This window comes from Mobula hypostoma, chromosome 3, assembly GCF_963921235.1.
Source record: "Mobula hypostoma chromosome 3, sMobHyp1.1, whole genome shotgun sequence".
In the NCBI taxonomy this organism is placed as follows: Eukaryota; Metazoa; Chordata; class Chondrichthyes; order Myliobatiformes; family Myliobatidae; genus Mobula; species Mobula hypostoma.
Genome location: NC_086099.1, coordinates 10,654,464 through 10,678,401, shown reverse-complemented (window position 1 = coordinate 10,678,401; position 23,938 = coordinate 10,654,464). Strand labels below are relative to the sequence as shown.

Here is a 23,938-nt window from a genome sequence, read left to right as displayed (position 1 = left end):
TATACAGTTGAATTTTATAAATCTTTTTCAGACACTTTCTCCCTGGTTACGTAGAACTTTTAAAGGTGCTTTATATGTAGGTAAATTACCACAATCCTTTTACGAAGCATCTATCTCTTTAATTCCTAAAAAAGATAAAGATCCCACTGAATGTGCATCATATAGACCTATATCTTTGTTGAATATGGATTCTAAGGTCTTTTCCAAAATATTAGCAATTAGAATAGAGAAGGTATTACCACAAATTGTTGTCATGGTCCGGTCCGTGAAGTCTGCATTCCAGTTCTTGGTCCGGTCCCTCGATCCATATTCCAGGTTTTCCAGTTTTCCATTGTTCTGTTGGGTGCTCTAATTAAGGCACATGATTCTCATTTGGGCAGACACATAAATACCTCCGGAGACCAGGGTTTGGCTGCTGGATTGTTCCTGTCCAAATTGTCTGTCTGAATCCTTTCTCTGCCCCTTGAAGTCCTCTGAAGTCTTGCCCTGCAACCAGTGTCTGAAGCCATGCCTCGCCTGGAGCCGAGCCTTGCCTTGCCTTGCCTTGCCTTGCCTTGCCTTGCCTTGCCTGTAACCTGTGCCTGCACTGCTGTCAAGTTCAACTGCCGAAGCAAGATAAGGAACTATCTATTGTTGTTTTGAACTGTCTCTGTGTCCATGCCCTCACTAGGTAGGTCTGGCCATTTGCTGCTACCTAATGTTGGAAACCATCTCTGTGTCCACGCCTTTGCTTGGTTGGTCTGGCTGTTTGCTGCTACCTAGTGTTGGGAACTGTCTCTTTGTGCCCTCACCTCTGCTCGGTAGGTCTGCCCGTTTGCTGCTACCTTGAGTGGAGATCTGTCTCTCAGTGTTCTGTGTATGAGTCCCAGCCCTACACCCTGTTTCCAAGGAGGGGTCCTGGCTCTGTGTTTCATGTTCCTGTCTTCCTCGACCAAGGCTCTACATTCCTGTCTCCCTCAACCAAAGTTCTGTGTGCCTGTCCCCCTTGACCAAGTCAAGGCTTTGTGTTCTTGTCCTGTCCTTGTGCCTCGCCCAGCCGAGGAGTAACTTGTCTAGTCCTAGCCACGTCCAAGAACCTTTTCCTGTCCAAGTCAAGGCTTTGTGCTCTCGTCCTGTCCATGTGCCTCATCCTGTGCAGGAGTTCCACGTCCTGTACTGTAGTCTGCAGCCATGTCTTGTCCTTGCCTAGTTCCAGAGTCTGAGCCCAAGTCAAGACCCAGGTTCTGGGTCCTTGTCCAGTCTCTGGCTTGGAGTTCAAACCCAAGCGTCGTCATGTCCTCGCCTGGATGAACCCAAGCGTCGTCATGTCCTCGCCTGGACGAACCCACGCGTTGTCATGTCCGGTAGCCATGTTATATCCTCGCCTATGGATCAGCCATGATGAAATGACAGACAGACCAGACTCAAAGGATAAATGGCAAATTCTGCTCCTATCTCTTATAGTCTTATGATCAGATTGATCTTAGAGTAAGTTAAAGGGTCGATAAAACAGCATGGGGCGAAAGGCAAGTACTATGATGGAATCTCCTATTTTCTATGATCCTAAAAATTGGCAAGATTTATTGTTGTTCCTAACTCCTCTGAGAGGGCAGAGCGAGCTACCATTGAGTTGACTGAACTCGAATAAGCAACGTTACAAATTGTAACATGCAACAGCGAGATGGTGGCCACTCCACTCGCAGTGGCAGGAGTGACATCTCTCTTTCCCTCATTCGTGAGAGGGGAGAGCCTGTCTGAAGTGTCAAAATGATGGGATGGACGGTATTTCTGACGAATCCTCAGGAGCTTGCTATTGGTTGCATAGTGGGTGGGGACAGGGGAGGACTGATGCTTTTGCTGGAGCAAGTGGTGTGAGGGGGAGGGGGACGGTTGATGCTTTTGCTGCTGCTGGGCTGTGGGAGGGGGGAGCTTTGGGGTTCTAACATTTTTCTGTCATTCATTCTTTGGGTTTTTTACCCCTGTTTACATGGATGTCTGCGAAGAGTAAGAGCTTCAGGTTGTATACTGTATACATTTTCTGATATTAAATTAGACCACTGACCCTTCAATCACTGCGCTCCATTTGGTGAAGGATCTCCCCCAGTGTGGCTGAGGATGGGGTCAGCACCACATCATGGGCTGAAGGGCCTGTTCTATTCCAGAAGACCATAAGACAAAGGAGCAGAGGTTGGCCATTCAGCCCATCGAGTCTGCTCCGCCATTTTATCATGAGCTGATCCATTCTCCCATTTAGTCCCACTCCCCCGCCTTCTCACCATAACCTTTGATGCCCTGGCTACTCAGATACCTAACAATCTCTGCCTTAAATACACCCAATGACTTGGCCTCCACTGCTGCCCGTGGCAACAAATTCCATAGATTTACCACCCTCTGACTAAAAAACATTCTTCGCTTCTCTGTTCTGAATGGGCGCCCTTCAATCCTTAAGTCATGCCCTCTCGTACTAGACTCCCCCATCATGGGAGACAACTTTGCCACATCCACTCTGTCCATGCCTTTCAACATTAGAAATGTTTGTATGAGGTCCCCCCTCATTTTTCTAAACTCCAAGGAATACAGTCCAAGAGCGGACAAACGTTCCTCATATTCATAGAGTTATAGAACAGAAACAGGCCAATCAGCCCATCCAGTCCATGCTGAAGTATTCATCTGTCCAGCCCCAATGAACCGCACCTGGACCATAGCCCTCCGTACCTCTCCCATCCATGTACTGATCCAAATTTCTCTTAAATGTTGAAATGAAATCCACATCCACCACTTCCGTGGGCAGCTCGTTCCACACTCTCACCACCCTCTGAGTGAAGATGTTTCCCCCTCATATTCCCCTTCAACATTTCACCTTTCACTCTTACACCAGGTCCTCTTGTTCTGGTCTCACCCAACCTCAGTGGAAAAAGTCTGTTTGTATTTACCCTATCTATAACTGCATTAATTTTGTGCACCTCCATCTATATGGGAAATGTTCTATCTTGTTCCATGGATTTGAATTGGAATTCTAATTGGTGTAGTGTACAGAAGTTATTTAGTAATTAGTTCAGAGGTATAACATCACTGAAAAATGATAGTCCATTTCAGATAGAACAAGTTTAAAAAGTATAAGAGATAAGCAAATTATAAAATAAATGATTGAATGAATGTTTCTGACATTACAACAGAGATAACATTTTCAAACCTTGACGGTAAAGAACTTTGCTGGTCATATTGTATAGTTTTTAGCTGTTGCTTGCTTGGGAGGGAAAAGCAAGCAGGAGAATGAGAAATTGTGACACAGTAACCACAGATCACCAGCAGAGGGCACCACAGGACAATGAGGCAAGTTAGTGCCAGACATCAGAATCAGAATCAAGTTTATTACCGATGCGTTGTGAAATTTATTGTTTTGCAGCATCAGTACAGTGCGAGATATAGAAACATTACTGTCAGTCAGAAAAAGAACTGCTAAAAAATAAGTAGTGCGAAAGTAGTAGTCCTTCCACAGTCCGAAGATGTACCATTTAGTAGGTTAATTGGTCATTGTAAATTGTCCTGTGATTATGGTAGTGTTAAGTAGATTGCTGGGAGGTGTGGCTCATTGGGAAGGAAGGGCTTGTTCCGTGAGGTAGCGCTAAATAAATAATGGTTCAAAGTTTTGTCTCTGGATTAATTGGCCTGATTTCTTCTGGGCATCATGACACAGGGGTGGTTAGCACAACTCTGATACAGCTTGGGACATTGAAGTTCAGAGTTCAATCCTGGTGCAGTCTGTAAGGAGTTTGTACGTCCTCCCCGTGAACATGCGGGGTTCCTCCAGGTGCTCGGGTTTCCTACCACATTTCAAAGAATTACCAGTTAGCAGGTTAATCGGTCATTGTAAATTGTCCTCTGATTGGGCAAAGGTTAAGTAGGTGTGTTGCTGGGCTGTGTGGCTGACTGGGCCAGGATGTCCTGTTCCATGCTGTACCTCTAAAGAAGAGGGAGCAATATAATGAGGTTTATGTGTTGATGGACCATTCAGAAACCTGTTGGTGGAGGAGTACAAGCTATTCTTAAAACATTGGGTGTGTTTCTTCAGGCTGCTGTACCTCTTCCTTGATAGTAGTGATGAGAAGAGGGCTTGTTGAGGGTCTTTAATGATGGATGCTGCCTTTTGAAGATTTCCGTGATGGTGGGGAGGCTAGTGCCCATGATGGAGCTGGCTGAGTTTACAACCCAATGAAATTTTTACCCGATCCTATGCAAAAGCTCCTCCATATCAGAGAGTGATGCAACCAGTCAGAATGCTCTCCACGGTACATCTGTAGAAATTTGCTAGAGCGTTTGGTCACATACCAATTCTCCTCAAACTCCTAATGAAGATTGGCATGCCTTCTTCTTGATTACATCAATATATTGAGCTTGGGGCAGGTCTTCATTGATGCAGACACCCAGGAACCTGAAGCTGCTCACCCTTTCCACTGCTGATCCCTCGATGAGGACATAGACACAGCTGATTTTGCACTTAGAATTAAAATGGAGTTGAGGAGGAATTTCTTTAGCCAGAATGTGATGTGGGTCTGTGGAATTCGTTGCCACAGGTGGCTGTGGCAGCTAGATCATTGGGTATATATTAAGGTGGAGGTTGATACATTCTTGATTTGTCAGGTCATGAAAAGTTACAGGGAGAAGGCAGGAGAATAGGGTTGAGAGGAAAATGAATCAGCCGTAAGACACAGGAGCAGAATTAGGCCTATCGAGTCTGCTCTGCCATTCAATCATAGCTGATCTTTCTTTTCCCCTTCTCAGCTCCACTCCCCGACCTTCTCCCAATAACCTCTATGCTGTGTTCAATCAAGAACCTATCAAGCTCTGCCTTAAATATACCCAATGACCTGGCCTCCACAGCTACTTGTAGTAACAAATTCTGCAAATTCACCATCTGGCTGAAAATAATTCTCTGCACCTCTGTTTTAAATGGGTGCCCCTCTACCCTGAGAGTGTGCCCTCTTGTGCTAGGCTCACCCACCATGGGAAACATCCTGCCCACATCTACTCTGTCTAGGCCTTTCAACATTTGAAAGGTTTCAATGAGATCCTCCTCATCTTTCTAAATTCTAGTGAGTACACAAGGACTCCCAGGTCTCTTTGCATCTCAGATTTTTGGATTTTCTCCCCATTTAGGAAATAGTCCGCACATTTATTTCTACTACCAAAGTGCATGACCATGCATTTTCCAACATTAACATTTATATTTCACACTCAGGTTGGAGGAACAACACCTTGTATTCCGTCTGGGTAGCCTCCAAGCTGATGTCATGAACATTGACTTCTCAAACTCCTGCTAACGCCCCACCTCCCCTCGTACACCATCCATTATTTATTTATATACATGCATTCTTTTTCTCTCCCTCCCTTTTCTCACTCTGTCCCTCTCACTATACCCCTTGCCCATCCTCTGGGCTTTCTCCCCCCTCCCCCTTTTCTTTCTCCCTGGGGCTCCTGTCCCATGATCCACTTGTATCCCTTTTGCCAATCACCTGTCCAGCTCTTGGCTCCATCCCTCCCCCTCCTGTCTTCTCCTATCATTTCAGATCTCCCCCTCCCACTTTCAAATCTCTGGCTAGCTCTTCTTTCAGTTAGTCCTGATGAGGGATCTCGGCCCGAAACGTCGACTGTACCTCTTCCTAGAGATGCTGCCTGGCCTGCTGTGTTCACCAGTAACTTTTATGTGTGTTGCTTATATTTCATTTGCCACTTTCTTGCCCATTCTCCTAATCCGTCTAAGTTCTTCTGCATCGTACCTGTTTCCTCAACACTTACTGCCCTTCTACCAGACTTTGTATCATCTGCAAACTTGACAACAAAGCCATCTATTCCATCACGTAAATCATCGATATTTAGCATAAAAAGAAGTGCTCCCAGCACCGACCCCTGGGAACACCACCACTCACTGGCAGCCAACTAGAAAAGGATCCTTTTATTCCCACTTGCTGCCTCCTATCAATCAGCCAATGCTCTCATTATGCCAGTAGCTCTCCTGTAATACCATGGGCTTTTAACTTGGTAAGCATCCTCATCTATAGCACCTTGACAAAGGCCTTCTGGAAGTCCAAATATACAACATCCACTGCATCCCCTTTATCTATCCTGCTTGTAATTTCTTCAAAGAATTCTAACAGGAAGAAATGGCGGAGCAGACACAATGGGCCGAATGGCCTAATTGTGCCCCTACGTCTTCTGGTCTTTTGGTCAGGAGTAGGATGGGGCTGAAAATTTCCAATGTAGACATAACCCTTCCCTTCAAGAAATCACACTAAGCTATTTTGGGAAAGGATTTGGCTTTTTGTTTATAAATATACATGTAAAGTATTTCACTAATTCATCAATTACTTTACCAAGAAAGATGAATGTGACTGGGGAGTGTTTTTAATTGATAGAGGACAGTAACAGGCTGACAGTAGTGCGGTACAAAGTCTGGAGCAGCTTCTGCTTGATTTGGATTTTGATTCACTCATTTATATAATGACAGAGGAGCTGAATTAGGCCATTCAGCCCATCAAGTTTGCTCTCCCATTCCATCATTGATGATTTACTATCCCTCTCAACCCCATTCTTCTGCCTATCTCAAGTACACTGAAACATACGGTGAAATGTTACTTGAGTACTTGCAGTGGACTGAAAAGCTTGAGCACGTAGATATTAAGAAAGAGGATGTGCTGGAGCTTTTGGAAAGCATCAAGTTGGATAAGTCACTGGTACTGGATGTGGGAGGTGAGGGAGGAGATTGCTGAGACTCTGGCAATGGTCTTTACATCAATGGGGACAGGAGAAGTTCCAGAGGATTGGAGGGTTGCAGATGTTGTTCCCTTATTCAAGAAAAGGAGTAGAGATAGTCCAGGAAATTATAGACCAGTGAGTCTTACTTTCAGTGGTTGGTAAGTTGATGGAAAAGATCCCAAGAGGCAGGATTTATGAACATTTGGCGAGGCATAATATGATTAAGAATAGTCAGCATGGCTTTATGAAAGGCAGGTCCTGATTACGAACCTGATTGAATTTTTTGAGGATGTGACTGAACACATTGAAGAAGGTAGATCAGTAGATGTAGTGTATATGGATTTCAGCAAGGCATTTGATAAGGTACCCCATGCAAGACTTATTGAAAAAGTAAGGAGGCATAGGATCCAAGGGCACATTGGTTTGTGGATCCAGAATTGGCTTTCCCACAGAAGACAAAGAGTGGTTGTATTCTGCATGGAGGACAGTGGTGTGCCTCAGGGATCTGTTCTGGGACCCTGACACTTCGTGATTTTTATAAATGACCTGGATGAGGAAGTGGAGGGATGGGTTAGTAAATTTGCTGATGGCACAAAGGTTGGGGGTGTTGTGGATAGTGTGAAGGACTGTCAGAGGTTACAGCAGGACATTGATAGGATGCAAAACTAGGCTGAGAAATGGCAGATGGAGTTCAACCCAGCTAAGTGTGACGTGGTTCATTTTGGTAGGTCAAATATGATGGCAGGATATAGTATTAATGGTAAACTCTTGGCAGTGTGGAAGATCAAAGGGATCTTGGGGTCCGAACCATAGGACACTCAAAGCTGCTGCGCAGGTTGACTCTGTTGTTAAGAAGGCATACGGTGCATTGACCTTCATGAACCTTGGGATTGAGTTTAAGAGCGAAGAGGTAATGTTGCAACTATATCGGACCGAGATCGGACCCTACTTGGAGTACTGTGCTCAGTCCTGGTCGCCTCACTACAGGAAGGATATGGAAACTATAGAAAGGGTGCAGAGGAAATTTACAAGGATGTTGCCTGGATTGGGGAGCATGCCTTATGAGAATAGATTGAGTGAACTTGGCCTTTTCTCCTTGGAGCGGCAGAGGATGAGAGGTGACCTGATAGAGGTGTATAAGATGATGAGAGGCATTGATATTGTGGATAGCCAGAGACTTTTTCCCAGAGCTGAAATGGCTAACACCATAGGGCATAGTTTTAAGGTGCTTAGAAGAAGGTACAGAGGAGATATCAGGGGTAAGGTTTTCACGCAGAGAGAGGTGAGTGCGTGGAATGGGCTACCAGTGGCAGTGGTGGAGGTGGATATGATAAGGTCTTTTAAGAGACTCCTGGATAGGTACATAGAGCTTAGAAAAATAGGGGGCTATGGGTAACCCTAGGTAATTTCTAAAGAAAGTACATGTTCCTGTATGTTGTGGGCTGAAGGTCCTGTATTGTGCTGTAGTTTTTTCTATGTTTCTATAGCTCTATGTAACCAGAGCACCTAAGAAAGTGCTGGGGGAAGTGTTCAGCACACAGGAAACTGGGTGGCAGTCAGGAAGGGTAAAGGGGTTAAAGAGTCAGTCCAGAACACCCCTGTGGCCAACCCCCTCCACAACAGGTATATCACTATATCACTTTGGATACTATTGGGGGATGACCTAAAAGACCTGAAAGAGTGGTCGGGTCTCTGGCACTGAGTCTGGCTCTGTGACTCAGAAGGGAAGGGGGGAGAAGAGGCGAACTGTGGGGATGGAGGATTCTATAGTTAGGTGAACGGATGGGAGATTCCGTGGGTGAGAGCGAGATCCCCAGATGGTATGTTGCCTCCTGGGTGCCAGGGTTGAGGACATCTCGGATTGAGTTCCCAGCAATTTTGAGTGGGAAGGTGAACAGCCAGAAGCCATGGTCCCCGTGGTGAACAATATCATGGGTAGGATAAGTGATAGGGTTCTGCTAAGGGAATTCAGGGAGTTAGGTGTTATGTTAAAGAGCAGAGCCTCCAGGGCTGTGATCTCAGGATTGCTACCCATGCTATGTGCTAGTGAAGCCAAAACCAGGAAGATTATGCAGTTAAACACATGATGAAGGAATAGGAGCAGGAGGGAGGGCATAAGATTTTTGGATCACTGTGCTCTCTTCCAGGGAAGGTGGGACCTGTACAGAAGAGATGGTTTGCATCGGAATTGGAGCGGGACCAATATGGCATCGGGAAAGTTTGCTAATGCTGCACAGTGGAGTTTAAATAAGAGTAGCAGGGAGATGGGAGCCAGAGTACCAAGACAGTTAGTAGAGAAGTTGTAAAGACATGTTGTTAAGACCTCAGGCAAAGTTAGGAATCAAAAGGTTGAGCATGGTGCGACTAGTGTCCTGAGCTGCATTCAGTATACTTCAATGCAAGAAGTGCCGTAGGAAAGGCAAATGAGCTCAGGGCATCTATCGACACCTGTAATTATGACATTGTAATCATTAGTGAGACTTGGTTGCTGGAAAGGGCAGGAATGGCAGCTGAAAATTCTGGGGTTTCATTGTTTTAGACGTGACAGAGCGGAAGGGATTAAAGGAAGAGGGTGGTGTTACTAGTCAGAGAAATTGTTACCGCCATGTTCTGTCAGCACACTGGAGAACTCGTCTAATAAGGTATTATGGATAGAACTGAGAAATAAGAAAGGTATGACCACATTAATGGGGCTATATTAAAGACCACCCAACAGTCCGAGGGATCTAGATAATCAAACGTGTAAGGAGATTGTAGACTATTGCAAGAAACACAAGGTTGTTATAGTAGGCGATTTTAACTTTCCACATATTGACTGTGAATCCCATACTGTAAAAAGGCTAGATGGGATAGCGCGTGTCAAATGTGTTCAAGAAATATTCCTTATCAGTATGTAGAAGTCCCAATGAGAGAGGGTACAATTCTTGATCTGCTATTAGGGAATGAGACATGGCAGCTTACCGAAGATTGTGTAAGGGAACGCTTTGCATCCAGTGACCACAATGCCATTAGTTTCAAAGTAAATATGGAAAAGGATAGGTCTGGTCCACGGGATGAGATTCTAAACTGGAAAAGGGCCCATTTTGATCGTATCGGAAATTATCTGGCAAGTGTGGATTGGGACAGGCTGTTTTCTGGCAAAGGTGTATTTAGTAAGTGGGAAGCCTTCAAAAGTGAAATTTTGAGAGTACAAAGGTTGTATGTCTTTTGTTAGAATAAAAGGTAAAGATAACAAGTATAGGGAACCTTGGTTTTCAGGAGACAATGAAGCCCTGGTTAAGAGGACAAAGGAAGTGCTTTGCAGGTATAGGCAGATCGGAACAAATAAGGTGCTTATGGAGTACAAGAAATGCAAAGGAAAACTTAAGAAGGAAATCAGGAGGACTAAAAGAAGACATGAAGTTACCTTAGCAGACAAGGTGAAGGAGAATCCTTAGGGATTCTACAGATATGCTAAGAACAAAAGGATTGCAAGAGACACAGTTGGTCCTCTGGAAGTTCACAATGTTACCCCATGTGGAGCCAAAGCAGATGTGGGAGATCTTAAATAATTTTTTTACATGTGTTTATTCTGGAGATGGACACAGAGTCTATAGAAGTGAGGCAAAGTGGCACCGACCTCATGGACCCTACACAGATTACAGAGGAGGAGGTGTTTGGTGTCATGAGGCAAATCAGGGTGGATAAATCCCCAGGGCTTGACAAGGTGTTTCCTCAGACCCAATGGGAGGCAAGTGCAAAAATTGCCAAGGCCTATCAAAGACATTTAAAACATCCTTAGCGACAGGAGAGGTACCAGAGGATTGGAAGATTGCCAATGTTGTTCCACTGTTTTTAAAAAAGCCTTTAAACAGAAACCAGGAAATTATAGGCTGGTGAGTCTGACGTCAGTTGTGGGAAAGATATTGGGAGGTATTCAAAGGGACCAGATATATAAGTATTTGGATAGACATGGACTGATTAAGGATAGCCAACATGGCTTCATGCATGGTTTGTCATGTCTAACTGACCTTATAGAGTTTTTCGAGGAAGTTACCAGGAAAGTGGATGAAGAAAAGGCAGTGGATGTTGTCTATATTAACTAGGTAAGGCATTTGACAAGGGCCTGCGTGGGATGTTGATCAAAAAGGTTCAATCACTCGGCATTCAATATAAGGTAGCAAATTGGATTAGACATTGGTTTTGTGGGAGAAGCCAGAGCCTGCTAGCAGACAGTTGTCTCTCCGACTGGAGGCCTGTGACTAGTGGTGTGTTGCAGGTGCCATTGTTTATTGTCATCTCTATCAATGATCTGAATGATAATGTGGTTTACTGGATCAGCAAATTGGTAGGTGACATCAGGATTGGGGGCATTGTGGACAATAAAGAAGGTTATCGGGGTTTGCAGAGGGATCTGGATCAACTGGAGAAAAGGGTTGAAAAATGGCAGATAGAATTCAATGTAGACAAGTGCGAGATGTTGCATTTCGGTAGTGAATTGTAGGGCACTGAGGAGTGATGTGGAACAAAGTGATCTGGGGATACAGGTCCATAATTCGTTGATATGGCGTCACAGGTAAGTAGGGTCGGAAAGAAAGCGTTTGGCACATTGACCTTCATAAATCAAAGTATTGAGTACATGAGATAGGATGTTATGTTGAAGTTATATAAGACATTCGTGAGGCCTAATTTGGAGTATTCAGAGCGGTTTTGGGCATTTACTACAGGAAAGAAGTAAATAAGATGGAAAGAATACAGAGAAAAATTTCAAGGATGTTGCCGGGTCTGGAGAACCTGAGTTATGAGGAAAGATTGAATGGATTAGGACTTTATTCTTTGGAATGTAGAAGACTTAGAAGAGATTTAATAGACTATCCAAAATTATGAGGGATATAGGTAAGGTAAATGCAAACAGGCTTTCTCCACTGATGTTGGGTGGAACTACAACAAGAGGTCATGTGTTATGGGTGAAAGGTAAAATGTTTAACAGGAATGTGGTGGGAAACTTTTTTCGGTTAGAGGGTTATGAGAGTGTGGAATGAGCTGCCGGCACAAATGATGCAAGCAAGCTTGTTTTCAACATTTAAGTGAAGTTTGGATAGGTACGTTGGTGGTAAGGCTATGATCCTAGTGCATATCGATGGGAGTAGGCAGTTTAAATGGTTTCAGCATGGACTAGATGGGCCAAAGGGGCTGTTTCTGTGCTATACTTCTCTATGACTCCTTTGCTCCAGAGAGAAAAGCCCTAGCTTGCTCAAATTAAAGAACAGATTAAATTCTGTTGATGCTGAAAAGAGCATGTATCCTCTCAGAAATCTGACCAGTCAATATCAGGTTGAAGTGGGTCTGAACTGAAGACTGAAAGCATTGCAAGAAATCAATGTCATGAGTGGGCCTCTACTGCTTGCTGTAGAGAGTTGGGCTTCTAAGTTTCTCGAGCATCTGTCTTTACTAATTGTTGTCTTAAATAGAGTCGCTAAGCCCTTGCTCTTTCTGTTTCATCTTGTCACGGTAATTGTGAGGGGCTTGGTTTTCCACTTTCTATGATGGTTTAATTTCGGACTCTCGATTAGCACTGATTGCTGGGTCCCTGTGGTGAGAATGCTGACCAAGCATTGTCCCTCAGTTGCACCTCCGATATTCTGTTGGCGTTCCTTTGTACAACCTCTTGTTTCAATCTCTACGTGGGAGTCTGCTGTTTCTCCGCTTCTGGGTTCAGTTGTTGCCAGTACCCCTTTTGCACAGCACTTGTAAATTAAATAAGTGAAGCAAAAAAAGTGAGATGGTGTACCTGGGTTCACTGTCCATTCAGAAATCTGATGGCAGAGGCGAAGAAGAAGCTGTCCCTAAAATGTCACGTCTGTATCTCCTGTACCTCCTCCTTGATGGTATCAATGAGAAGAGGGTATGTTCTGGGTGATGCGTGCCACCTTTTTGAGGCATTGTCTTTTGAAGCTGTCCTTGATACTGAGGGGGTTAGTGCCCATGATGGAGCTGACTAAGATAGTCACTTTTTGCAACTTCTTGCAACTTTTTCTGACCCTGTTGAGAATACTTGAAGAACGGTCAGGGTGCTTTTGAGGTAGGAATGGGTGTTTGCTGGTCAGCATGGGTGCAGTAAATATGGAAATAAAATATTTCCATATTTTATTCTCTATGACAATGACATTTTCAGTTGAACAGCCTTACTCAATGCTGTCAGAAAAAGGCAATCCACCAGTGGGAGAGGAAGGGCGTGCGGTACCAAAGCACCTTTGTTCCACTTTGTTTTGTTAACACTGACTGTTTTGATCCACTTCTCTCTGTAGCTTTGTTTTATTTAAACAGTTAAGTAATGTCAGCAGGTGCAATTGTTGCAACATAGCCCTTGCTGAGTCAATAGACAATAGGTGCAGGAGCAGGCCATTTGGCCCTTCGAGCCAGCACCGCCATTCACTGTGATCATGGCTGATCATCCACAATCAGTACCCCGTTCCTGCCTTCAGCCTGTCAGATGTATAATAGTACAGCAGGCACAGGTAGCACAGTAGCGTAGTGACTAGTGCAATTGCTTTATAGTGCCAGTGATCACAAATGGGGGTTCAATTGCCACCGCAGCCAGTAAGGAGTTTGTAATTTCTATCTGTGACAGTGTGGGTTTACTCCAGGTGCTCCAGTTTCCTCCCACATCCTAAAGATGTACAGTACAGAGCAAAATTCCTAGGCAGGGGTACCAAGGACGTTTGCACAGTACTGTAGTAAATTTATGTATTGCACTGTAGTGGTGTTGCAAAATAAAACAAATTTCATGATATATGTGAGTGATGCTAAACCTGATTCTGATCTGGGTCTCGATTGTGGACTGAGAGTGGGAAGGAGGCAGGGAGAGGGGAATCATGGTTGGGAAAGGGAAGGGAAGAGGGGTGGAGCAGGAAGCGCCAGAGAGACGTTCTGTAATGATCAATAAACCAATTAGATTATGAGGACACGCAGTCCTCTTTTATTGTCATTTAGTAATGTATGCATTAAGAAATGATACAATGTTTTTCCAGAATGATATTTCAGAAACACATGACAAACCGACTTAAAAACTGCCAAAAACCACGTAATTATACATATAGTTACAACAGTGCAAAGCAATACCATAATTTGATAAGAGACCATGGCACGGTAAAAGTCTCAGAGTCTCTCGGAAGTCCCATCATCTCACGCAGACCGTAAACCTTCGGCGCCGCAAACTTGCCGATGCAGCATCCTGGAAGCATCCAACCACAGTCCGACTCTGAGTCCATCCGAAAACTCCGAGCCTCCGACCACCTCTCTGACACCGAGCACCATCTCTGCCGAGCGCTTCGACCCCGGCCCCGGCAACAGGCAATAGGCAAGGCCGAGGATTTGGGGCCTTCCCCTCTGGAGATTCTTGATCGCACAGTAGCAGCGGCAGCGAAGTGGGCATTTCAGAAGTTTCTCCAGATGTTCCTCCGTGCTTCTCACAGCTGTCTCCATCAAATCCAGATTGTGCACGGCCCCCTAGTTAACACATACGATATTCATTCAGAACTGTGTGAGCGCTGCGTCACGCCGCCATCTTCTCCTGCCTCCTCTTCCTTTGGAATCAAATGACCTTGCCTGGTGCCTCAGGGCTGGGCGTATGCACTTCAATCCCCTGCTCCTGGCAAATCTTGTCTTGTGGCACTGCACACTTACCATTCCCAACATCCTTTGCTCCCACCAGATTTACAGACTCGCTCTCTGCTCCACGTTGACAGATGCGGTGCTGTGCACCCTCGCCGTATATATGTGCCTGAGACTCTTTCGCAGTACTGTACAGTTAGGATTAGTAGGCCATATTGGCACCAGAAGCATGGTGACACTTGTGGGCTGCCCTCCAGCACATCCTCATACTGTGTTGGTTGTTGACTCGAAACAACGCATTTCACTTTGTTTTTTGATGCTTCGATATACATGTGACAATGAAAGCTAACTGTTAATCAGATGAATGCTTATGGTTACTCAGTGAAAGATGGCTAATTCACTCCTAGGTACGGAGCACTGTACGGATTCATCTGTTGCTCTGAAATCTCGGCACCATGCTGCTGTTTCCCTGTATGTTTTGTTGTAATTGTTTTTACCATGGAGGGGAAAAAAACAATCGATGATTCGGGCCGAGACCCTTCATCAGGAATGAGGTTGTTTTGCTGTTGTTGCTTTGTTGCTTGTTGTGTTCTGTGTTGTTCTGCTGAGCATTGTGGTCGTTTTATGTTGGTGCCAGCTTCCGTGGCAATGCTTGCGAGCTGCCCCCAGCACATCCTTCGGTTGTGCTGGTTATTATCATAAACGACACTTTTCACTGCATTTCACATGCGAACCAAGCTAAAACCAAGAGGGCATAGGATTGAGATCATAATTTGGCAAGGACGCCGTGGGCAGCTTCTTCACACAGAGGGTGGTGTGTATTGTCAGGAATAGTGGTTGACGTTGGCACATTAGCAATGATAGCGTAGCAGTTGGTGTAAAACTATCACAGCTCAGGTCGTTGAAGTTCAGAGTTCAATTCCAGTGCCGGATTTTGTACGTTCTCCCCGTTGAAACAGGTGGGCGCTCTGATTTCCTCCCACAGTCCATAGACGGACCAGTTAGTAGGTTAATTGGTCATTCTAAATTGTCCTGTGGTTAGGCTAGGGTTAAATCAGGGCAGTGTGGCTCATTGGGCTGGAAGGGCCTGCTTCTGAGTACATTGGAGAACTGCGCAAACTTCCCAGGACTGTGACTTTAGTGATGGATGAAACCCCCCTTTTATTGAGCGTCTCGGAAAATGCCCCTCTCAAACAGCCACTGGATTCCGTGGTGATTAACCCACCTTTCTCCGGCTTCATAAGTCTAGGGTGTATCCGACTTTGGTCCCACCAAATCAGTGAGATTGAGATGTCTCGCCCAGCCAAACCCCAGTTTGTGTGAATGCTATGTAACTTACTGCCCTGCAGCAGCCCGTTGGGGTGAAATAACAGATCGCACTCTGCATACAGTAATAAAGAAGTATATTTGTAAACATTAACTTAACCAAAGAGTTAGTAAAGAAAGTTTAAAAAAAACAAAAGTCTATTATAAAAATCGATTGCAGCCAACAAGATGGACACATTACAGTCACCGGATTTTCCTCTTAATGATGATGTCACTGACACCGGAAACCGAGAATGTTGTCTTCGACAAGACACTCATCAAACGTGATGCCTCTCCACAGGTCCAGAGATGCGACAAGAATATTATTGTTGTCAAGATACCTGCTAAACCTCATACCACTCCACAGGTCCAGAGGCGCTATCCAGAAAGAAACAGAACACCACTCAAAAGACTGAATCTTTAGAACTGTGTAGTTATAGTTTTTATTGCGAAAGTATGCTTATTTGGAATATGGGTTTATGAAAGGGAAATTTAATGTTTTGTACATACAGAGTTTTATGTTGCATTAATCTAAAGGGTGAGGAAGTGTAATGTATGGATCTATTTCTTTTACAGCAATAAACCACCCTTAGCACTATGTCGCCATCTCCTGCTTGCATGCATTTATTTAATGTATATGTAAGTTGTGCACAGACACAACACTACTGATAGAAGATCTATTTAAATTCATGAAGGGTTTTAAGTTATTTACTTACAGAGAAACTCTTCCTTCCCACTGACAAGAACCAGTAATGTAAGATGATTTATAAAGAAGCAGAGAACACATTGCAGGAAATGATTGCTGTGATCTGGAATGTACTGCCTTTAAGATCAGTACATGTAAATTCAGTTGTGTCTGCCACGGAGGAATTATCTAAGCATTGCCTAAGAAAGTTACATTAACTATGAGGAGCCTGTACTCTCAGGAATTTAGAAGAATGAGGGGAAGGTCTCATTGAAAGGCATAGATAGAATGGATATGGAAAGAATGTTTCCAATAGCGGGTGAGTCTAGGACCAGAGGGCACAGCCTTAGAATCGAGGGATGTCCCTTTGGAGCAGAGACGAGGAGGAATTTCTTTAGCCAGAAATTAGTGAATCTGTGGAATCTATTGACAAAGATGGCTGCAGAGGCCAAGTCATTGGGTATATTTAAAGTGGAAGTTGATAGGTTGTTTGTTAGCCAGGGTATCAAAGATTATACAGATAGGCATTGGGTTGAGAGGGATAATAAATCAGCCATGATAGAATGGTGGAGCAGACTTGATTTGCTGAATGGCCTAATTCTGCTCCAATTTTTTTTGGTCTATCTGAAGCAAAATAAAATTGCAGGGTTTAAAAGTTGTGGTTTTTGCAAAAAGCTGGCATGGATCAATAGTCAAAATATCTCCTGCGCTATATTTCTACTGTAGATCTAAATATGATTCTCTAAATGCAATGGTATGTTCTGATGTGCTGTACACTTACTAGTACAGGTCGACCTTCACTAACCCGGCACCACTGGGACCTGAGGAGTGCCGGATTAGTGAAAATGCCAAATTACAGAAGGATCACATTAAGCATAATCAGTGCTGGATGATCAAAGGAATCAGGTTACAGGTAGTTGGATGAGTGAAGGTCGACCTGTTTTATTAATACAACCAGTAAAAATTAAATGTGTTAACAAACCTGGCAGTAACATTTTGAATATCATAACATGGTCACTTGTTTCATCAAAAAGCTGGAAAGAAAGTGTAACAGCTACAGAGAAAGTCAAGATCTCTGAGGACCTGTCCTAATGATGCAACTGAAAGAAGACATGCCAGTGGCTATATTTCATTAGGAGCTTGAGGAGATTTGGTACGTCACAAAACACTCACGATTTTCTACAGGTGTATCATGAAGGGCATTCTAACTGATTACACTGCACAGGATTGATGCAGAAAGTTGTGAACTCAGTTAGCTGTCTCATGGGCACTAGCCTCCCCAGAATACTGGACATCTTCAAAAGGAAATGCCTCAAAAAAGTGGCATCCATCATTAAAGACTACAATCACCCAGGACGTGCCCTCTTCTCATTGTTAACATCAGGAAAAAGGTACAGAAGCCAAAAGGCACACATTCAATGATTCAGGAATAGTTTCGTCCCCTCTGCCATCCAACTGCTGAATGGAATGAATTCATGAACACTACTTCACCACTTCTTTTTTCTCTCTCTCTTTTTGCACCTCTTATTTAATTTAAAACATATACACACGTACTTACTGTAATTTTACAGCTTTTATTGTTATGCACTGCAATGTACTCCTGCCACAAGCTAATGAATTTCACGTCCAATGCCGATGATATTAAACTTGGTCTGATTCTAGTTCTGAAATATGAGATGATTGCAGATGGAATTGATTTATTGTTGCTGCATGCACTGAGATAGAGCAAAACGCTTGTGCATACTGTTCATACAGACCAAATCATTACACAGTGCACTGAGGTAGTACAGGTACAGCACAGTAGAGTAATAGTTAGCGTAACACCGTAACGTGCCAGCAACCCAGGTTCAATTCCTGCCACTACCTGTCAGGAGTTTGTACGTACTCCTCATGATCATGTGGGTTTCCTCTAGGTGCTCCGATTTCCTCCCATATTTGAAAGACCTATGGCTTAATAGGTTAGTTGGTCACAGAGGCATAACCGGCAGGACTCAGCCTTGTTGGGCCTATTACCATGCTGTATCTCGAAGTTCAAAGTACATTTACTATCAAAGTCTGTATATTATATACAATCTTGAGATTCGTCTTCTTACGGCCAGCCACAAAAGAAGAAACCCAATAGGCCCCAATGCGCAGAAAAAAAACAAATCATGCAAACAATATAAGTATGCAAATAGCATTCAGAATTGAAGTTCATCAAAGTGGGTCTAATGCCACGAACCCAGACGCAGACAATTCAGGAGCCCGTAATTGCCTTAGTTCAGTGTAGGGATGAGTAAGCCCTGTAGAGTAGCAAGCAGAACATTGGTCCATCTCTCACCTCTGGCCCCAACACTATGAACTTTTGGATTTGTCCTGGCACTTAAATTGGCCAAATACTGGTTAATTCCTCATTCTCTTATCTAAATGAAATAAAAATAAAACAAATCATCATCATCATTACATGCTGTGTCGTATAACATAGGCGATCATGGTCTTTATGGCCATGATTGTTCCAGGCAAATTTTTCTACAGTAGTGGTTTGGCATTGCTTCCTTCTGGGCAGTGTCCCCAGCCATTATCAATACTCTTCAAAGATTGTCAGCCTGGTGTCAGTGGTCACATAACCAGGACTTGGGTGAAATAAGACCATAAGATATAGGAGTAGAAGTAGGCCATTCGGCCCATCGAGTCTGCTCCGCCATTCATTCGTGGGCTGATCCAATCCTTCCAGTCATCTCCACTCCCCTGCCTTCACCACATACCCTTTGATGCCCTGGCTAATCAAGAACATATCTATCTCTGCCTTAAATGCACCCAATGACTTGGCCTCTACAGCCACTTGTGGCAACAAATTCCACAGATTTACCACCCTCTGACTAAAGTAATTTCTCCGCATCTCTGTTCTAAATGGACATCCTTCAATCCTGAAGTCGTGCCCTCTTGTCCTAGACTCCCCTACCATGGGAAATAACTTTGCTGTATCTAATCTGTTCAGGCCTGCTGCTCATATGAACCAGCTGCTCATACAACCATCTACCACCTACTCCCTGCTTATCAATTCAAGTTTAATTGTCATTCAACCGTACATGAATACAGCCAAATGGAACAGTATTCCTCCTGGACCAAGGTACAAAACACAGTACCAATAGTCACACACATCACAAGGCACATATAGCACATATAAGAGAGCGGTAGACATATAGTCGCGCAAACATATATAATATAGCCCAGATCCCTGAGTGACATGTCCTGTAACTTGATGGTGCATGGGTGTTATCAGCAAGAGCAGGCAGCTCTCAGCAGTTGCAGATGACCATATGCACGCAGACAATTCAGCTTGTCATTGTACCGATCGAAAACTGGTAACAGCACGAGGGTAGGACCGATCAGAGTCGAAGAGGAAGCATGCCTGGAGTCGGTGCAGGTATGGGAGATCCTTCATGAAAACTTTTGCTTTAGCATTTACCATTGAGAGGGACTTTGTTGTTTGTGAGGACAGTGTAAACAGATTGCTAAACCAGAACACGTCAACGTTGAGAAAGATGTGCTGAAACTAATGATAGAAAAGTCCTCAGGGCCTGGTAGGATATAGGAAGGAAGGGTTCGATTGATCTTAGAGTAGATTATGAGGCCGGCACAACATTGTGGGCTGAAGGGCCTGTACTGTGCTGTACAGTTTTATGTTCTATATTCTATGTTCAAGTTGATTTAGTTTGAAATCAGCATCGTAATGGAACAAAGATATCTCTTTTCCCCTTTTCAATGCATTACTATATAGAATTGATGATGGAATATTTATGGTTAGGTTTTAGTAAAATAGTTAATTTAGCATAATTCCTTGGGAGGTTAATTCTCTAGCATGGTCTTAATTCGAGTAACCCAATGAATCCAATTATTCAATCACTCCCGCTGCTGCCTGTAAGGAGTTTGTATGTTCTCCCCGTGACCGCATGTGTTTCCTCTGGGTGCTCTGGTTTCCTCCCACACTCCAACGGAGTACCAGTTTGTAGGTTAATTGGGCACTGTAAATTGTCCCGTGATTAGGCTGGGGTTAAATCAGTGGGTCACTGGATGGCACACCTCGAACCGCTGGTAAGGCCTACTTTGGCTGCAGCCCAATAAATAAATATCTTCTTATTCTTATTCTGGCATTTTCCCCCTTCCTTTCCTATCCTGATGAATGTTCTCAGCCCGAAATGTTGACTCTTTATTCATTTCTATTGATGCTACCTGACCTGCGGAGTTCCTCCAGTCTCTTGTGTGTGTTACTCTAGATACGATCATATCCCTTGTTTATTACACTTCATTTTAAATTCACAGTTTCTGTTTGATTGTTGGGGAAAGTCTACATGATAATATACTAAACATCACGTAGGAGTATGCTAATTTGTGAGCCGGTAGCTACAGTAAATAGCCTGGATAGTTTAAACGTGTTCTCTATCTGGTTTTAACTAAGACACTCGCAATACCAGCTTAAAGGTTTTTTTCTCCAGTGATAGCATACTTGACTCAATTCAAATGGATTCCCATTTCCAATTCAGCACTGTGTTTCACAAGATTCCTACACTGCAAGCAGCTGAATGTATGGCCGTTCACCTTTAAATGATGTTGTCACTGTTGGAAAACTGCCAATGAGGAAGTACAAAGGTATAGCTTAGAGTTTCTTCAACAGGTCACATCCTGCGCAATGCACACAAGTATTACCGAGTTTTAATCGACCACTGGCTGCAAAAAGTTTTAATCAACTACTTGAATAAAAACTATCATGACCCAAGATTTGGATAACATACCTACAAATCGTTCACATCGGTGGCACTTCCCTTAACAGCTGCTGAATTACAGGTGTATCCAGTTTGAAAGATCTGCTTCCATTTTAAAACGGTGAGTACTATTAATTCTCTCTGATATTTCATTCAAAAGCAATAATTCCACAGCTGTAAATTATTTTAATTTTGAAACCTACTTTTTGTTTTCTGATTGAAGTATAATACAAAATGATGCCAATTAGTAGATACTTTCCTGGCTTTGAATAAACAGGAAAATTCATTTTAGTACATAGAATAGAATATAGAATATCATAGTCCATGATGTTGTGCTGACCTTTTAATCTACTCTAAGATCAATTTAACCCTTCCCACCCACATAGTCTTCCATTTTTCCATCATCCATGTGCCTATTTAAGAGTCTCTTAAATGTCCCTAATGCGCCTGCCTCTACTACTGCCCCCAGTTGTGCCTTCTACTCCCTTTGTGAAAAAACTTAACTCTGGTTTCACCCAACACCCGCCCCCCCATACATTCCTCCAATCACCTTAAAGTTATGCCCCCTCCTTTGGAAGTGAAATATTCCATTGTTCAATGCAACCTATATTATTTGTCCTTTCACAAACACGAGAAAGTCTGCAGATGCTGGAAATCCAGAGCAACACCCACAAAATACTGGAGGAACTCAGCAGGCCAGGCAGCATCTATGGAAATGAATGGACAGTCGACATTTTGGGCTAAGACCCTTTGCGGGACGGGAAAGGAAGGGGAAAAGTCAGAATAGGAAGGCGGGGGGAGGGGAGGAAGAAGTACAGGGTGACGGGTGATAAGTGAAACTGGGAGAGGGTGAGGTGTGAAGTAGAGAGCTGGGAAGCTGAGAGAGATAAAGTGCTGGAGAAGGGGGAATCTGATAGGAGAGGGTAGAAGACCATGGATGAAAGGGAAGGGGAAGGAGCACCAGAGGGAGGTGATGGATATGTACAGAAATAAAACTCGATTTCACAAACTTCCGGTTATTGCCCCTCTCCTCTCCTTTACTGTTCCCCATTCTTGTTTCTCTTTCTCACCTTATCTCCTTACCTGCCCATCACCTTCCTCTGGGTCTTTTAAGTAATGGGGCTACACAGGTTGATAGAGGGGAAAAAGGAATATGCTTGACTTCATCAGTTGAGGAATTGAGTTCAAGGGTCAGGAAATTATATAAAACTCTACAGTATTGCATTCAGATCTGGAAACATTTGAGGTTTTAGTGTCATTGAGAGTGAGATTTGATTCTGTTGAGTGGAGGGCTCTACACCAGGTAGTTAGAATGGCCCAATACATCATTGGCACCAGCCTCTCTGCCATCAAGGACATACATACAGAAAGCTGCCCAATAAAGGCTAGCAATATCATGAAGGATCCCACTCACCCTGCATAAGGACTGCCTGTCCCATTCCCATCGGGGAAGAAGCTACACAGCATCCATGCCACGGGACCACTAGACTCAAAAATAGTTACTTATCCCAGGCTATCAGGCTGATCCCACCCATTAACCCAATGCACCACCCCCACCACTACTATATACCTGTACACATCAGTCACTCCTCTCCACAGCCCCTTAGCATCCACAGACTAAGGCGTCTAGCCATCATGCCTCGATGCATAGGGTTCTGATTGACTTCCAGTCTTTGATCTTTATTAATAACCCTTGGATTATGAACGAAGACCATGGATTAGGACTCCAAACTCCAGGCCTCAAACTCTGGACTCATTGATGTCAGAACCTTGAACACTAGGTCTCAGAGTCTGTACTTGCCTACTAAATAGGGGGTCTCCAGCACTCGTGCCTTCTACCACATAGATCTCTTATCCCACAAGCTGCCATCAACTCACTGACCTGAGTGGCCACCAGCCCACATTTTCACTGGTCTCCCCAAGGATGCCCTTCATCACATATACACATTGAAAGAGTTCAAACATACAGCAGCCACCTGAACTCCAGTCTGACCTCTAATTCCACAACATCCTTGTCCCTAAACCTTAACCTGACCCCAAACTCCCCTCTCTGTCCCCAAAACCATTTGTACGAACCTAAAAATCAACTAAACAGAAGGCAGCTTCCATCATCAGAGACCCTCATGACCTAGGGCATGCTCTCTTCTCACTGCTGCCATCAGGAAGAAGGTACAGGGACCTCAGGACTCATACCACCAGGTTCAGGGACAGTTATTACCCCTCAGCCATCAGGCTTCTGAACCAAAGAGGATAACTTCACGCAACTTCACTCACCCCATCACTGAACAGTTCCCACAACCTATGGACTCACTTTCTCAAACTCTTCATCTTATGTTCTATATAGTTATTTCTTATTTATTATTATTGTTATTATTTCTTTTGTTTTGTATTTACACCATTTGTTGTATTTTGCACACTGGTTAGATGCCCAAGTTGGTGCGGTCTTTCATTGATTCTATTATGGTTACTATTCTATTAAAAATTTATTGATTATTCCCCCAGGAAAATGAATCTCAGGGTTGTAAATGGTGACATATATGTACTTTGATAATAAACTTACTTTGAACTTTGAACTTGTAAACAACAGCTAAGTCTGAGGCATAATCTGAACGGAGACTGCAGTTCAGTGACATCTTGACCGAAGGCTTGGTAATTCATTTTTAGACCCCTGCTTCCCTCTGATGTTCATGCCGCGTCTGGTACAGGTTTAGAGAGGGTGCAGAGGAGAATTACCAGGACACTGCCTGGATTAGAGAGCACATCTTATTAGGATAGTTTAAGCAAGCTAGGGGTTTCCTCCTTGGAGAGAAGGAGGGTGAGAGGCATATTGATAGAAGTACAGGTATATAAGATTATGAGAGGCGTAGATAGAATGGACAGT

At 43.8% G+C, this 23,938-nt stretch overlaps 1 protein-coding gene across 4 annotated transcripts in view; it reads left to right on the top strand.

The window, feature by feature from the left end:
• Positions 1-400: 400 nt before the first annotated feature.
• The window catches only part of LOC134343349 (coiled-coil domain-containing protein 68-like), a 126,062-nt gene continuing 102,524 nt past the window's right edge, over positions 401-23,938 (top strand). For 3 of the 4 annotated variants that reach the window (XM_063042045.1, XM_063042044.1, XM_063042042.1), the window contains exon 1: positions 20,959-21,178. The gene's annotated coding sequence lies outside the window, so the exon portion shown is untranslated. Of the gene's footprint in view, positions 671-20,958; positions 21,179-23,938 lie in introns of those variants that run through there. The other variant, XM_063042043.1, reaches the window with a different exon arrangement.